Below are 9017 nucleotides of genomic sequence, written 5' to 3'. Positions count from 1 at the left end.
TTCCCCTTCCTGGGACAATGAATTCACGGTGTTGTTATTTCAATTTCCAGGAGTGTATTTAACGTTACTCCTAACACAGGCCGAAGCGGGAGCGATCTCACCGTAATGTTCCTGTTGCAGCGGCGGTCTCCGACGGCGATGGCGCGGGTGTGCGGTTGGCGTGTGGCGTCTCGGAAAGTACACTCCTACACTACTCGGACAACAGACCGCTGTCCACAAACGTCTCTATTTGCAACGATTTTCCCGGCAGCAAAGAGCTGGCGCGGCTAATGTCCACTCAGAACGAAAGACCAGGACGGGAGACGACTAGGGTAACGTCCTCTCAGTACGAGAGCCCAGAACGGAAGACCATTACCGAGAGTCCAGCAAGATCGCTCTTCACCTTTCTTTTCTCCCCTCAACTTTTACCGAGCGAATCACATCACTAGAAGCTCTCAAAATACCCAGTTTGCCAGTGCCGACCAATGTACGGCCTGGGAACAGAACTCTTCTCCACCATTCTTTTATTTCTACAAAATTTCACAAGTAAACTCCGCCCTCGCCGGCTGGGAAGAACCACAGCTGTGGGCAATAACACGTTTACTGGAAGTTTTCTCCCAAGAGACCACTCGAGATTTTCCCGGCAAGATTCCCCGTCGTAGCGAACACAGATTCTTGCATTGAAAGTTTGTTATTCGGATCTCCTGGCCTGCCCCACTTGAGTTACTCGAAGGCGTAAAATTAGTGGGACATAGGCGAGAGCACGCACAGGGAAGCCTGTGCTCTGTTTTGGTAAACACTTGAACATCTGCAGCTGCACGTCCTTCAGAGGTTGGCGACCGCAGTGGCCTCTCTAAACGGATTACAGAAATCCCCCAGTTGACCATTCATACCGTTAGGCTGTGGCCTTTGGCGGCTAGGCGGGGAGGTAGCCGAGCTCTGTCTCGCGTACTGCCTTTCCGCAAAATCTTATAATTACAAAATCGTGGAATTCTCGCGTGCCGATGCGTTTCCACATAGATTTCCTATACCGTAATTTAGAGTATTACTCCAACAAAACCTAAAGTGTCACGTTAAATGGACTCATGTAAGGTGCAAGGCCATTGTCACCTTACAGTACAGACAGGAATAGTGAAACACGAAGAACAAATAACATTCTAGCAGCGACACGGTAGTACTGCATATTTGCCGGTAGCAGTCAAATAGGGCCGTGACAGTAAGTTATTGTCGCTGCTGGATTACTGCTTATTATTCGATTTTGCTGTCCCTGTTGATACATGCCGATAAAACAAATATCGCGCTAGACTAATTTGTAACCGTTCTCTCGAATGAGAACATAAAATAAAGCTTTAAAAACAGTTTTGTTTGTAATGGGAAACAGAGCGACGTTTCCGTCGACACTGGACGTCGCATGAAAGTCGTGATAAGCTCTATTTGTTTGTGATGACTCCAGCTACACGGTGCGGAAACAGAATTGCAAATATCTCCTGAAACGGCAGAGAAAATTGAAGTGACGACTCTTAGGAGAGACACCTTTTACATGCAAACTAGCTGACAAACTCGGCATTGCTCGGGTATTCATTTTGCCAGTTTTACATTTGAGATGAAAACAAAATATGAACTGTGTTTGTAGTGTAATACTTCTGATGGTTTCTGTATGATGGACACGGCTGCTTCGCGCACCTAAAACGCCATTCTGTAAGCGTCTCTATGACGACGTGTCTTCATAGCTCTGTAGATGGCGACTTTTTTCGCCTACAGCGTTTCACGCTTCACAGTTGAAAGCTGTCAAAAAGCGCTGCCAGATGGTAGGCATTTCCTTAATTTGATTCGACTTAGGAGTGTCTTAGTGGTAAAGGATTAATGAACCAAGAATGACGCACGATGCGACATATTTTCGCGCATCTCAGTGTTTATGACGTCACAGCTCTTAAACTATGTCAATTAGATAGTTATTACCCCGACAGCACTTGTTGCCCAACAGTAAGGTACGCATATACCTGGTCCTGTGGTTTAGACAAGAACTTTTGTGAAATGCTTCGATATATATTACTAATGACCCAAAAAATTATGGCCACTTGCTTGGTAGTTTAATGGAACACAGTACAGCAGCGATTCTCTGTGACATAGATTCGAAAGTTTCCTGGTAGATTTATGGAGGTACGTGGCACCAGAAGTCTTCGCATAGGCCACGCACTTCCTGTAAATTACCAGCCGGTGGGTGTCAGCGCGGAGCTGAAGCCCTACACCACCCTAGACAGGTCCTTCGTGTTTATATCAGGCGAATTTGGTGGTTAAGACGTCAACTTGAGTTCACTGCCATTCTCCTCAAACTACTGAAGAACAATTTTTGCTTTGTGACGCACAATTATTCTGGAAGCCGTTCTCACCATTTGGGATGACAACAAGCATGATGGGATGGAGGTGGTCCGCAAGAAAGTTCACGTAGTCCACAGTTGTCATGATGGTGCCATCGATTATATTATATGTCCCATGCCGGCCACAGTGGCCGAGCGGTTCTAGGCGCTACAATCTGGAACCGCGCGACCGCTAAGGTCGCGGGTTCGAATCCTGCCTCGGGCATGGATGTGTGTGATGTCCTTAGGTTAGGTAGGTTTAAGTAGTTCTAAGTTCTAGGGGACTGATGACCTCAGAAGTTAAGTCCCATAGTGCTCAGAGCCATTTGAACCATTATATGTCCCATGGAAGCCCAAGAGAATGTCCCCGCTCCCTCCCCCTAGCCATAGCATAATACTGCCCCCATCAGCCTGTAACCGTGCAGCAATGCATGCATCGAGTAGCCATTAGCCTGTCGCCTGGATGACGGCATATCTGGACAAGACTGACGACCTGGTGTGTGAAGAAGTGTGTTTTATCCGACCAGATGACATATTTCCATTGACAACTGTCCAGTCTCGATGATCCTGTGCTCACTGCAAACGTAATTGATGATGTCGTTGGGCCAATATGGGAACACCTAGGGATCATCTGGGTGCAGCTCCGTGTTCAACACTGTTCGCTGAACGGTGTGCTCCAAAACATTAGTACCTGCACCACCACTGTACTTTGTCGGCAGATGCTTTGCAGAAAGGACAAGTCATTGACTTCCAAGCTCTGTGATGTGGTATGTCTGTCCAACACCTCGTCGTCCTTCAACCTCTTCTCATAGATGTTAACGACATCAGTACGCCAGCAGCCGACCAGCTCACCATTTTCAAGACGTTCGTTCCCAGGTCTCAGGGCATATCAATCTGGACTTTATTGAGGACTCTTACTTGAGTAGAATTCCCCCATATTGCGGTCCGTATCGTTGCTAGAATGATTTCCCATTTGTCTCTGCGCGTCGTATATTCTTTCTTTAGCGCGTCACTTGCCCGAAACATCTACAGGCCGCATTCTAGCTCTGGGTATGAAGTCCTCATAACGTTTTGGCTCATCAGTGTATTAGCGGAAAAATGCTCCTATCGGAGCACAAAAAATGAGAATATGATCCTGTTTATTTAAAAGACTCTGACGGAAAAGTGGAGTTCCATCTGCCTCAGTGTACCTTTTCCCAAAAAGTTTGGCGTCCAAACATATTCGTGCTGTTTTAAACATGCAACTCACTCAGTGGGCATTACCACAAGCAAAACTGCCTGGCATGTAGAACAGTTAAAAAAAGAAAATGACAATCTTAGATAAGAAAACAAAAACAAGACGGTCCGTTCGTGCAATGGTGTGGCAGCCACTGTTCCACTCTTTCAGACGGTCTCCACAAAATGAAAGATTGAGACCACCAAGCCAAGTGAGGCAGCACACTATTCATCAAATTCAAGTACAGGAGAGACTCAAAGGAAATGCAGACACATCTGACATAACTAATTGACCCGATGAAAGAAAAGATAAGAATTAAGAAAATGAAGCCATCAAACAAGTTAGTCATAGCTGCCACAGAAACAGAAGAGGATATCAGGAGATTGAAACAAAATTCAGAGCTAAATAAACAAATGATACGCAGTCCACCAAGGAAGCGATATCATGCCTGAAAGTGAATTAAATGAGTCATTGTATGAACAGAGCTTGGAGGGACGACAGATAGAAGCAGTTCTTTATTGCCACTAGAGCCCGAGGTGCGAGAGCCGGACAAACCTGGTTTTATGCGCGGCGTTTTGGAACATACTGTGTGAGCATGCTGTTGCATGAATACCGATAAACCGTATAAAGAGCTAACCACACATCTTGAGGAATATTTCCGAGATAATCGACGTCCGCGGACTCCTGCGCTTTTGTATCACGTGCAGACTGCTTGAATTGTCAGGTGTTCGTTTGCAGGCTCTGACTGTCACGCGCCTGCAGCGCAGCGTGTTGGCGGTCCGGTGCCACTCGGCTCGCCTGCCAATTACCGCGCAAATTTCCTCATTAATTACGGCGCGGCGGATTGCTCTTTAACGGAGAATCGGCGGCGGCCACCGTCAACCCCAAGATTTCCCACGGAGCCGCGTTTGGTTGGCGGTCCCTCCGGACAGACAGCACTTTGACATGCTGCTACCACCGGAAATACCCTAGCTGCCGAATCCAAGAGATTCGTTGTGTGTTATCCGCATAAGTTACACCGAATTCGATATAGTGAGACCCAGCCAACTGCTGGAGAACTTTAACAGGCTAAGATCAGGACCCAATGCCAACTTCACTGACAGCTTTCAGACATCAATACACTGTTCTGTTTATGCGAGGAGGAAAAGATTGAGATCTATGTCCAGACGTCCATCGTGTCACTTAATCACTACCGGTGAGTGTCAGGAGAGGATAGGTCCATCAAAAGATACATCTGTTTGTTATTTGTTTATTCATACGTAACCAGGTGAGTTACATGTAGATCTACATCTCGACATACACACCCCGCAAATCGCTGTGAAGATCATGGAAGAGGGTACTTGGCATTGTACCTCATGTTTAGGTTTCTTCTTGTACCATTCGACTGTGGAAAACGAGAAGAACGACGGTTTTATTACCTTTGTGTCCCATGCAATTACACTACTGGCCATTAAAATTGCTACACCACGAAGATGACGTGCTACAGACGCGAAATTTAAACGACAGGAAGAAGATGCTGTGTTATGCAAATGATTAGCTTTCCAGAGCATTCACTAAGGTTGGCGCTGGTGGCGACACCTACAATGAGCTGACATGAGGAAAGTTTCCAACCGATTTCTCATACACAAACAGCAGTTGACCGGCGTTGCCTGGTGAAACGTTGTTGTGATGCCTCGTGTAAGGAGGGGAAATGCGTACCAGCACGTTTCCGACTTTGATAAAGGTCGGATTGTAGCCTATCGCGATTGCGGTTTATCGTATCGCGACATTGCTGCTCGCGTTGGTCGAGATCCAATGACTGTTAGCAGAATATGGAATCGGTGGGTTCAGGAGGATAATACGGAACGCCGTGCTGGATCCCAACGGCCTCGTATCACTAGCAGTCGAGATGACAGGCATCTTATCCGCATGGCTGTAACGCATCGTGCAGCCACGTCTCGATCCCTGAGTCAACAGATGGGGACGTTTGCAAGACAACAATCATCTGCACGAACAATTAGACAATAGTTGCAGCAGCATGGACTATCAGAGACCATGGCTGCGGTTACCCTTGACGCTGCAACACAGACAGGAGCGCCTGCGATGGTGTACTCAACGACGAAACTGGGTGCACGAATGGCAAAACATTTTTTCGGATGAATCCAGGTTCTGTTTACAGCATCATGATGGTCGCATACGTGTTTGGCGACATCGCGGTGAACGCACATTGGAAGCGTGTATTCGTCATCGCCATACTGGCGTATCACCCGGCATGATGGTATGCGGTGCCATTGGTTACACGTCTCGGTCATCTCTTGTTCGCATTGACGGCACTTTGAACAGTCGACGTTACATTTCAGATGTGTTACGACCCCTGGCTCTACTCTTCATTCGCTCCCTGCGAAACCCTACATTTCAGCAGGATAATGCACGACCGCATGTTGCAGGTCCTGTACGGGCCTTTCTGGATACAGAAAATGTTCGACTGCAGCCCTGGCCAGCACATTCTCCAGATCTCTCACCAATGGAAAATGTCTGGTCAATGGTGGCCGAGCAATTGGCTCGTCACAATACGCCAGTCACTACTCTTGATGAACTGTGGTATCGTGTTGAAGCTGCATGAGCAGCTGTACCTGTACACGCCATCCAAGCTTTGTTTGACTCAATGTCCAGGCATATCAAGGCCGTTATTACGGCCAGAGTTGGTTGTTCTGTGTACTGATTTCTCAGGATCTATGCACCGAAATTGCGTGAAAACGTAATCTCATGTCAGTTCTAGTATAATATATTTGTCCAATAAATACCCATTTATCATCTGCATTTCATCTTGGTGTAGTAATTTTAATGGCCAGTAGTGTACATACAAATCCCGCAAATCGCTGTGAAGATCATGGAAGAGGGTACTTAGCATTGTACCTCATGTTTAGGTTTCTTCTTGTACCAGTCGAGTATGGAACACGAGAAGAACGACTGTTTTATTACCTTTGTGTCCCACGCAATTAGACAAACCTGATTTTCGCATTACCTGCTGGATCGATCTGAAGTGCATCTATCTGCTCTTCTTCACTTAATACCGGTTCCTGTAACTTTGTAAGTAGGCTTCTGTGGGATAGCTGGTATCCATCTTCGAGCGTGTGGCAATTCAGACTTTTCTGATTTTCCGTGGACCTCTCTCGTGAATCTAATAACCCTGCCTTTCTTTCCATGCGTTCAATACCCTCCGTTAGTCCCATTTGGTACTGATCCTACACATCAGAACAATACTCTAATATGGGACGAGCAAGTGATTTTAAAGTGCAGTCTCCTTTGTAGATTGACTGCAATTTCTAGTATTCTGTCAACGAACGGACGACTGCCGTCTGTCCTGCGTACGACTGAATCTACATGATCATTCCGTGTCATATCCCTAAGATTATTACATCAAAGTTTTTGCATGAGTTCACTGATTCTAATGGTGGCTCACTGATTTTTACTCGTAGGATACCGCTTTTCTGTGTTTAGTAAAGTGCACAATTTTGCATTTTTTACGTTTCAAGAAATTTGTCAATCTCTACACTAATTTGAAATATTATCAAGATACGAGTGGATAATCGTACAGCTTTTTAATAGTTGGCAACGGCCTTGCCGCAGTGGATACACCGGTTCGCGTCAGATCACCGAAGTTAAGCGCTGTCAGGCGTGGCCAGCACTTGGATGGGTAACCATCCGGGCCGCCATGCGCTGTTGCCATTTTTCGGGTTGCACTCAGCCTCGTGATGCCAATTGAGGAGCTACTTGAGCGAATAGTAGCGGCTCTGGTCAAAAAAAAAAAAAAATCATCATGACGACTGGGACAGCGGTGTGCTGACCACACGCCCCTCCTATCCGCATTCTCAGCTGAGAACGACACGGCGGTCGGAGGGTGCCAAAGGGCCACTTGTGGCCGGAAGGCGGAGTGCTTGCTTTTTTTAATAGTTAATTGCATCATCTGAGACAAGTCTGAGGTCGCTTGAGATTAAATCCGGAGAATCTGGTGGCCACCACTCATGGTGATTCTCTTCGAACCATACACGTGCACTGTGGGCTGTGTGACTCCTTGCATTGTCCTGTTGTTAGTTGCCATCACGTCGACGAGAAACAAACTGCATGTAGGGGTGGAAATGGTCCCCAAGCATAGATACATACTTGTGTTGATCCGTTGTACCCTCCAGTATGTCGAGATCACCCAGGGGATGCCCTCCAGCGTCAACCCTTCCAGCGATTGTTGAAGGGTGTTTGATTTCAGACGATTCGACTGTACACGATTACTGTCATCTGTCCGATGGGGCATAAAACGTGATTCTTCTGTAAAGGCCACTTTTCGCTACTCAATGGACGACCAGTTCTGGTACTGTTATGCAAATTCCTGTCTTCAGCGCCGATGAACAGCAGTAAGCATGGGTTCCCGAACGAGGTGCTTACTCCAGCGACCCATACGCAGCAACCTTCGCCGAACGGTCGTTGAGAAGGTACTGTTGGTAGCTCCTTGGCTCAAAAAATGGTTTAAATGGCTCTGAGCACTATGGGACTTAACATCTGAAGTCATCAGTCCCCTAGAACTTAGAACTACTTAAACCTAACTAACCAAAGGACATCGCAAACATCCATGCCCGAGGCAGGATTCGGACCTGCAACCGTAGCGGTCGCGCGGTTCCAGACTGTAGCGCCTAGCACCGCTCGGCCACCCTGGCCGGCTCCTTGGGCGGTCAGTTGCTGAAGAGTTGCGCATCTATTCGCTCGTGCGCATGGCCGCCACCGTCTTTTACTCCTGTCAACTATGACCCATGGTGCTCCAAGTTGCCTCCACTCCGGTATGCTTTCACCACGGCCGAATGCGAACAGTTTGAAAACCGCCGTTTCGGAAATGGCACAAAAGCCAATGATCTCGCCCTGTTGGACGACAGCGGCTGTACTGTTTCCGCGTTCCCCGGACAAGCTTTATGTATCTTCCCCCGCTAGTGCAGCCACCCGCCGTCTGTGGTGATTGCATGTTGACGTCGAATCTAGGCGGTGGGAACACTAACGTCACTGGACCGCGTAATGTTGTCTGTCAGGTTATTAGTGTACGTAGATAACAAGAGTACCGACACACTTCCCGGGTGCAGGACCGAAGTTACTTAGACGTCGATCACATGCTACGTCCTCACTACTAAAATATCGTCAGTCCAGTCATAAATATCATTTCATATCCCATATGATCAAACTTCCGCTGATGAATATTGGTGTGGTACCGAGGCAAACGATTTTCTTAAGGCCAGAAATATTGCCTCCAACTGTTACCTTGGTCCACGGCTTTGAGAATGCCATGCGAGAAAAGTGCATGTTGTGTTTCGCATGGACGATATTATTGGAATCTACCCTCGCTGACGTGGAGGAGACCATTCTGTCCGAGATACTCACTGGTATTTGAGCTCAGAATATATTCTAGCATTTTCCAACAGATGAACGTCAGTGAAATAGAACGGCAG

General features: G+C 47.2%; 1 pseudogene; it reads left to right on the top strand.

Annotated features, from left to right (window-relative positions):
- Nucleotides 1–7142: 7142 nt before the first annotated feature.
- On the top strand, nucleotides 7143–7260 carry LOC124560392 (annotated as a pseudogene).
- The last annotated feature ends 1757 nt before the right edge of the window (nucleotides 7261–9017 follow it).

Source organism: Schistocerca americana, chromosome 1 (genome assembly GCF_021461395.2).
Source record: "Schistocerca americana isolate TAMUIC-IGC-003095 chromosome 1, iqSchAmer2.1, whole genome shotgun sequence".
Lineage (NCBI taxonomy): Eukaryota > Metazoa > Arthropoda > Insecta > Orthoptera > Acrididae > Schistocerca > Schistocerca americana.
This window is presented reverse-complemented; position numbering and strand designations above follow the sequence as displayed.